At 38.6% G+C, this 9,070-nt stretch overlaps 1 long non-coding RNA gene across 1 annotated transcript; it reads right to left on the bottom strand.

Annotated features, from left to right (window-relative positions):
• Window positions 1-2,417: 2,417 nt before the first annotated feature.
• On the bottom strand, window positions 2,418-8,985 carry LOC109249926 (uncharacterized). Its single transcript, XR_002072817.2, has 3 exons — window positions 8,708-8,985; window positions 4,000-4,388; window positions 2,418-2,605 (listed from the first exon to the last, which is right to left on the bottom strand). It is a non-coding gene; the product is annotated as an uncharacterized LOC109249926 (long non-coding RNA).
• Window positions 8,986-9,070: the final 85 nt, after the last annotated feature.

Raw genomic sequence — 9,070 nt, 5'->3', positions numbered from 1 at the left:
GTTTTCTACGTTTTCCCATAGAAGGCAGGATGGATTTGGAGTGGCCTATGAAATTCTGAGTGTTTTCTACATTGGGCTACATACTGAGATTGATCGGTTTCTTAATATCATTATTATTATGTTTCTATTGGGAGTCATGGAACCAGAGGTTGGCCTCAGGAGGATGTCACAATGTCTTTTGAACTGTGAATTAGATAAAGGCTTCTTTCTTCTATGTGGCTAAACACATTCCTATTTGAAAACGGCTTTGCTGCTCACCAACAATTAAGCGCAAAATAGTTCACTTAGTCAGCGACTTGGGGTACTGGGGAGCTCTAAACAAAACTGTGTTGTAGTGATACTGCGTGACTCTGTGTTTGTTTACTAAGTGGGACTGGACAGAGCAACTCGCACGTCAGCACATATGTGTGATGTGTGTACCCATGTGCAAATATGCACTCATGCCTATTGGAAAATGAGGTGAGGAAACATGGGTTTTCCTGCTTGCAGGAAAAGGTCAATGCGCTTAGCAGGGCTTTGAAGGGTTTTTACTTTATGTATTAAAACAGCATTAATTTGGGGCACCTGGGTGGCTCAGTCTGTTAAGCGTCCAACTTCAGCTCAGGTCAAGGTCTCCTGGTTCGTGGGTTCGAGCCCCGCATCGGGCTCTGTACTGAGAGCTCAGAGCCTAGAGCCTGCTTTGGATTCTGGGTCCCCCTCTCTCTCTGCGCCCCTCCACTGCTCGTGCTCTGTCTCTCTCTCAAAAATAAATAAACATAAAAAAATTAATTCAATTTAATTAATCTAATAAGTTCAAATGCTAGGTAAATGAAGATGAAAGGGAGACAGAAGGAGAAAAGACGTTTGTCGAGCACCTATAGTTTGGGCACTGCCATTACCATTGCTATATTAATGTTGGCACCAATAGGTATTACATTTTCGGTGTATGAATAAGGAAACAGTTCAGGGAGATCAAACCACTTTCTATGTCAGAGCTAGGATTCAAACTCAATTGATTACAAATCCTATGTTGTGGTCACTATTCTATGATGCCTCTTCACCTAATAGGAGTTAATAGTTTAGTCTAGTGTAATGTTCGTCGACATTTACAGACACTTTCTTGATTATGACGTAGGAAGATTTTACACACACTGTCAGAAATGATGGAAGAAAACAAATGAAGTTATAAAAATACCTTTATGAAATTCATAGTCACCAACATATTAACATAAAAGGAGTCTCCTAATTAAGTTTTAAAAGCTCTACACCTGCTTTTTTCTTGTGTTTAATGAGAACTGGACTGAATGTAGCAGAGATAAAGATATTACTTAAGTCCTTTAAAGAGATCTTATTAACATTCATATGTATCTGATATTGTTTATCTTTTAAAATATATTTCTTAATGGGGCACCTGGGTGGCTCAGTTGGTTAAGCCTCCAACTTTGGCTCAGGTCATGATCTCACAGTTCGTGGGTTCGAGGCCTGCATTGGGCCCTGTGCTGACAGCTCAGAGCTTGGAGCCTGCTTCGGATTCTGTGTTTTCCTCTCTCTATGCCCCTCCCCCACTTGTGCTCTGTCTCTGTCTCTCTCTCTCTCAAAAATAAACATTTAAAAAAAATTAAATATATTCTAAAAATGTTTTAAAACAGCTTTTAAGGATAAGACCATAATTGTTGTCCTTTCTGAAGTATCTACCCCTTATTTTGAAAATGCAAAATATTTGGCTTACGCATATCTTATGTTTAGTCCTTTCAACTACTCTGAATAGTAGGTATTAATATCCAGTTTAAAAAAAATGAAAGTCTTGGGGTGCTTGGGAGGCTTAATCGGTTAAGCGTCTCTCGATTTCAGGCATGACCTTGAGATCCAGCCCACCCTTGGGCTCCACGCTGAGCATGGAACCTGCTTAAGATTTTCTCTCTGTGTCCCTCTATCCCTCCCGTACTCATGCTCTCACTCTCTCTCTGTCTAAAAAAAAAAAAAAAAAAAAAAAAAAAAAAAAAAAAAAGGAAGGAAAAAAAATAAATGAGAATCTCAAGGCTGTAGAGATTAAGTAACTTATAAACATTAGTACTAAGTGTAAGCCAGTCTTACAGAAGACCCATACTGTTCCTCACATACCTCACATTGCCTTCTCGTATACAGACTTGAATATCATGAATAAGGTTCAAGATAGCCTTATGATTGAGGCTATAAGAATGATTGCTGCATTGATTTGACTTAGAAAGTTCAGAGAATGGACAACAGAATGAGAAACACAAAAGAATAGTTGGTGTTTTTTTTTTTTCAAATCACTGGATTAGAATAGCAGAAAAAAGAATTCAGAAGACAAAAAGTGGTTAATTAGCTAGCTGTATCAAAAGTAGCTATGGGAATGACATCGCCAGGAAAGAGAAGAGTAAATATTTCACAAGACAATCTAACTCAAGGCTAATAGATCTAAAGCAAAAGGTTTATTGATAACCCTCCATTTTCTCTTCCTGGCGAAAGTGGTGGAAAGAGCTACAAGAACATAAGACTGAATTGTTCTTCAAGGCCAGGTGACAGGCAGCTGGTTCATGGTTAACTGCTGGAGCCCCGTTGGAGTTGTAAATACTGTTAGTCTTTGCAGTTTCATGACAGATACCTGAAGAACACAGATGTTTATGTAGTGAGTCAGAAGTTTATTTCTTGGAACCTTTTTTACGTATTCACTAGATAAACACTGAGCAACAATGATTTGCATGGAAAATCTGTTTAACAGAGAAATAGACGTGTAGTGGTTCTTGAGCTCTCGATTCTCTGTCACACACACAAAAATTCTATCCCTCTGTCCCACTTACTAGCTGTGTCTGTGTTTTCCTGTCAGTACAAGGCATGTAAGGTTCTTGGGACAAGCTTATTGTATAAGTTAAATAAATGGATGTACAGTTGACTCTTGAACAACATGGGTTTGGACTGCATGGGTCTGCTTATACGTGGAATTTTTTTTATAAATATAGTACAATATTATAAATATATATTCTCTTATGACTTTCTTAATAAACATTTTCCCTCGCTTACATTCTTAAATTGTAAGAATATAGTATGTAATACTGTACAAAATTTGTGTTAATTGTTTATATTATCAAGGCTTCTCATCAATAGTAGGCTATTAGTTAATTCTGGAGGGAGTCAAAAGCTATACATGGATTTCCAACTGTAGGTGAGGTCAGCACTCCTAATCCCCACGTTGTTCAAAGGTCAACTGTATATAAAACACTTGGCATGGTGCCTAGAACAGAATAAGAAACCAAACAATAGTTGTTATTCATACATATATTGTAAGATGTAATGTTCTGCTGACTCTTCTCAAAAGGAAACCAATATCCAAATTTGTCTCGAGTATTGGTCTCTCGATGCTCTCAGGATGATTGATCCCTGAAGGCCACTAAGCAGAGTCCAATGGGAGAAAAACCAGTGTCTGACTTGTAGCTGTGGAAGGCTGGTATTTAGGTGTGAGCTCTTGTCTTTGGTCCCTTTTAATCTGGCCAAACTCGTGCTTCAGCAGCGTAAAACTGTTTCTTCCAAAGGTTTTCATTTGCAGAAACAAGAAGACCCTTGAGGCCAATAACTTGATATTTATTTTTAAATGTTTCAAAATAAAAATAATAGTGTGAGGCTTTGCTTCAGCTTTCTTTCTGAAATGACCCTTGACAGGAACTGGAAATAGTTCTTGTCAATGCAGCCATTATCTCTTGTGACCAAACGGGATGTGGGAGGTAGGGTGGAATTTCTGAGTGCTTTGTACATAGGAATAAAATGTCTGTCACTTAGTTAAAATAAATTATTGATTTTTAAATCAAATCAAAATATTGAGTCAAACAAGCAGGTACTGTACTTGGATTTTCCCTTATTTGTAAGAACTGTTTTTCACCATTTTATGAATAGTGGGAAAAAAATAAGGAGTTATAAATAGCAAAAAACATGTTTTGGGCTCCATGAAATCCATACAGGCAAATAATTATAGGGCAGTCTGAAAAAAAAAAAAGGTTAAATTACCATTGTTTCCTAGGAAAATGATTCTCATTCTTGCCTTATCAGGTAAGCAAGCTGACAGAATGTTCAGAGTACTTAGGTCCCATTCCCACTGGATGCTGGTACATGAAGCTTAAACCATTCCTTCCCCACACCAGCCTTCTCCTCTTCTTGGAAACAAGGGTGTTAAGTGTCCTCAGCATCCCTCAGGGCTTGGGCTTGGGCAACTGGAGAGCAAAGCAAATGACTGGGTGAGCTGGAAGGGAAATAGAGGAAGCTGGACATGTATTAAAGTGGAATAATGACAGATGCTTTAACAGGGCAATTGTTGATTTCTTCCAGGTATTGAGATGACACAGTCTGGGGTGACCATGTTGTTGCTTCAGGACGTGCCAAATTTAAGTATCCATGGCCTGGGAGTAAAGAAAGTAAAAGATTGAGCAATGAATGATCACATTTGCTTCTTGCTTAAATTTCCTCCAAAGCTCTAATTGTTTTAAGAAATAACTTCCAAACCCTCAGCCTGAGATTCTGGCGTTTTCTTGCTCTCGCTTCTACCCACTTATCCAGTTCCTGTGGTTGTCTTTTTTTCTTTGAACCTTGGACTTCACATGCTCTACTCATAAAAAAAAAAAAAAGAAAGAAAGAAAGCAGTATCACTGGACTATATCAGAAATGTGTTTCTTTGCCTTGAATGTCATACTCCTTTTATCCAGAGTGCTCCTACTTCCTTTATTTCCTAGGCTAACTGATAAATCATCATTTAAAACACTCTACTCATACATGAATCTGGGTTGTGTGTACTTTCTATGTTCTTTACTTTTGTCAGTCATTTCATTTGTCATATTATAATCCTGTTTTATTGTTTGCATCAATCACCAAGCCAGTGTCTTTGATTTGAGTGGTTTGATTTAATACGTGGGGCCTCATCTGTGGTCTGTTTTAAAAGCTCCCTGGTGATTCTGGGTTACAACAAGGATTAAAACCCACTGAACCAGACTGAGAGCTCCATGAAGACAGGATGGTTGACTGTCTAGTTCAACATCACACCCCATTTTCTAGCTCAGTGCCAGAAACATAGTAAATGCTCAGGAAATATCTATGGATCAAATGTCATTGTAGTCCCAATGCTTGATGTGGTATTAAGCATAATTGTTGAATGAATGAATGAATGAATAGCTTAAATTCTACAAGGATTACACAAATTAGTAAATCACAGATCCTATTTTTAAAAAATTACAGTTGGGAGCAAGTGAGGGGAACTGGAGAAGCACACATTCTGATATAATCACTTACACAACCAATGATAGAAATGTTTGCAGTGGTTGTGATGATTTGTTATGGAGAATCTCTCTCACCGTGAGGATTCTTCTTTCTGAATGCAGAAATTTTCCAAGTGGTTTGGCGGATGTCCAGTTAATTGAAGCTTTGAGCAAACTCCCTTTAAGTTTTTTAGAAAACTGCTAAATCTTCTGAGGTCATTCCAGACCATTTGCCTTTCTCTGTTATGCACTAAGGCAGGAAATGTTTTCCTCCGTTTTGAAATGAGCAATTCAAGGGGCCAGTAAAGAATGCATGTGGTGGGGCGCTATCAGCCCCCTCCAGCTGTTTACCAGGGTCCTTTTCATTCTTAACAGGGACATCAAGTTCTTTTGGATACTAGTTAGGTTTTATACATAAGACAAAATAAACATTTCCTGGAGGGCTTCAGAGGGTAACTACTCTTCCGTCTTATCTTGCATTTGCCTTCAATCAGAAAAGGAAAAAATAAGATTTAATGTGAGAGGGGCCTACCATTTATCAGGTTGGCTGTAGTCAGTTGATACATTAAAACATTTTCTTGAGCCTGAAAGCAGTAAAACCTCTCCATTTTCTCCATCTTGCTTGCTTAATTTTTTATGCTTGTGAATTGTCCGGGCCCCAGCCCAAGGTCATCTGAGAACAATAGTACCTGAGTCATTAACGTTCTTAAGGTCTTGTTTAGGAGGGGTTGTTTGGGGCTGCTGTAGTCTGACCTGAGTCATCCCACACTGGGCCAGGGAGGCTAAAAAACTGGACTCTTCCCAAAGGAACGGTTGTTATTATAGTGAATCTCCAGAAGGAAACGTCGTTAGTGCTAACTGAACATGTATTTTGCCTCAGATTTACTGTTGGGCAGGGACAGATCATGACCTTTTAATCAGAATAGGCTTAGATTGAGTTTTTTTGGTACAAAATAAATTCGCTTCTGGTAGGATTTGCCAGAGACCACCCTGGGGGAAGGTTCGATGGTTCATTTGGAGATCTTGGGATTTGGAGTCAGGTAAGACTGAAGTTTAAATCCTGTCTCTTGCCAATGTACTATGTGAGTTAGGTAAGATAACTGTTTGGGGCTCAGGGTTCTCATGTATAAAAGAAAATAACTAACAAAGAAATGCAATATCACTAATTTTGTCAGATGCTCCCTTGCCTAAAAAATATTAGTTAAAACTATGTTATGTGCTTTCCAAAAGTGTCCTCCTCCCACCCAGGTATTGTAATCTATGTTATTATAGAGAAGCATGTAGAGAATGACAAACACTTGAATAAGGTGGAACAAAAGAATATGATGGAAAAAGCATTGAATTTGGAATTGAAAGACCTCATTCTTAAACTCAACCCTAGCTGTGTGTCTTGAGGCTCGCTTATAAAATAGAAGTAATATCTCCCTTCATATTATTATTTAGAAAGTCAGATGGTATAATGTTTATAGATCTACTGTGAAAGAGTCAAGAGCACAGTGCCCATATTAATTATTATGAAGGTTGTATTTCTTCTCCTACTAACCAAAACCAGGTTTAAGAGTGGGGAACAGTACACAGTTGGGAAAGGGGTATTTTTTCAAGCCAGAAAGGAAGGTAGTGATTCAGGATGCGATCTGAAAGCAGTGTTTACATTTTCGCAGCTGCCCCTTGGAGCGGAGCTAAACCTCATGTAGACAGCCCAATGTTGGCTTTAGTGGGGCAGTTAGGGGGGACTGAGATATAGACGTGCCTGGAAATAGAGCAATCCTGCATAAATTTTGTGCGATGTCCTCATGAAAAGGATTGTGTTGTGTAAAACTATCGAGAGCAAGACTGAGGACTTAAAGAGAACAGAGGTTTGTGGGAAGAGTAATAAAAATAGTGTATATGTGCACTTATTTTAAAGTCACAGTTCATAATAGTTCTTGAAGGCATCCATTACTGAAACAGACAGAGTTTATTGGTGCTAAAAAGCTGCTCCAATGGGTAATCATTTTCCTGACTGTCCTCCTGAATCGTTCTGGAAGTCTTCCAAAACAGTCTTCCGTGAGTCATCTCTTACAAACTCATTTTACAGCTTTCAGGTCCCATTGACTTGGCGTTTAGCATTTTTTGCACTTATATTTTCATTTTGTTAATTTCTTCAAGTATTAGGAAAATGGGTAGCCCTTCCACCTGGGCCTGGTCTTCAGTCCCCATCATACGAAGGTGGAACCTAAACGGGTCTGTCTTTTAATTTTTTTTTTTAACGTTTTTATTTATTTTTGAGACAGAGAGAGACAGAGCATGAATGGGGGAGGGGCAGAGAGAGAGGGAGACACAGAATCGGAAGCAGGCTCCAGGCTCTGAGCCATCAGCCCAGAGCCCGACGCCGGGCTCGAGCTCACAGACTGTGAGATCGTGACCTGAGCCGAAGTCGGACGCTTAACCGACTGAGCCACCCAGGCGCCCCTGGGTCTGTCTTTTATACTGCATGCCCCTTCTCTTTGGGAGTCCAGAGAAAGAGCAGCAATGAGACTTGGGCGTTTTTGTTTGGAAGAAATCAAGTACACAAAATACAGGTAAAAATAGTGCAGATGTTAAATTGTCATACAAACGCAAAATTGCATATTCTTCCAATTGTCATTTGAAGCCCACATACAATGAGTCACTCATTTGGGTGATATCTCAGGAAATAGCATGGTCTGTTATTGTGAAGGGAGAAAACACCATTTATCATTTATAGGCATTCACTCCAAGTAAGTTTATCAGAGAAACTCCGGTATTTTCTGATAAATTTTCCTGTGAATCTAAAACTGCTCTAGAAAAGAAAAAAAAAGATGAAAAAGAAAAAGAAAACAAGCCCCCCCCCCCAAAAAAAAGGCACAACAAACTGGGTGAGGTGTGAGAACAAAGGACCATGGAAGTTTTGAGATGGGAAAATTACTTCAGACTTGGTTTTGGAAAGTAGGGGACAGAGGTGGAGTAAGAGCTCACTAAGATGTCAAACCTGAGCTTGACCTTGAAGGAGAGGTCTTGGAGTGTGGAAAGGAATGAGCAGCAGCACTGAAGCCACTGAAGAGGGGGAACATTCGCGTCACAGAAGTGGCGTGGTCGGATTGCAAAGACTCGGGCGACTATTGGTGGCAGCTGCTGTCATGTTAAATATTTCTTCCTGAACTTAGAGGGGAAATTGGACTCAACAGCATATTAATTAGAAGCTCTTTTAAGTGTTATTTATGCATATTACTAATATGGGACACAGGAGATCTAGAAAAGAATGATGAAAAAATTAGTAAAATAATGCCTTTAATATTCCTATTTAAAAATGTTGATTTTTAGGCTTTTTTTTTTTTTTTACTTTGTGAAGCGTTATTTTACACATTTAGCTTAGAAGTATTTTATTGGATATTTTCCCATGTCATTAAAATATTAGCCACACTTTTTTTTTTAAAGTAAAATCATTAAATAATAATTAAATAATTATTTACCTAGAAACAGCATAATAGTTGAGCAGCTACTAAGGGACCTCTCGTGGTGAACAGATACCCCTCGGAAGCCTCTGATGCCTCATAGAGAAGGTCAAGAGAAAACAACAGCTCAGTGGGGTGAATTGTTGAAATCTGGAGGTGTAACTGGATTCATATTTTCTGATTCTTTTCTGTAAATCAGTTAAATATTCTTTTCCAATTTATTAATGTGACACTAAACAAAGAGAAGTTTAAAAAATTCACAGTCCTCATTCAGACACTACGTTCTTTTGATTTTATGATTTTGCTATAAAAATAAACAACATCATTGAGATAAAGGAGACACGAGGTGAGCCCTACTGTTTCCCCGTTGTTGTTGTTGTT

This window comes from Panthera pardus, unplaced genomic scaffold, assembly GCF_024362965.1.
Source record: "Panthera pardus isolate Hobbes unplaced genomic scaffold, ASM2436296v1 HiC_scaffold_17, whole genome shotgun sequence".
Classification (NCBI taxonomy): Eukaryota; Metazoa; Chordata; class Mammalia; order Carnivora; family Felidae; genus Panthera; species Panthera pardus.
Note: the sequence above shows the minus strand (reverse complement) of the source record. Positions and strands in the feature narration are given on the sequence as shown.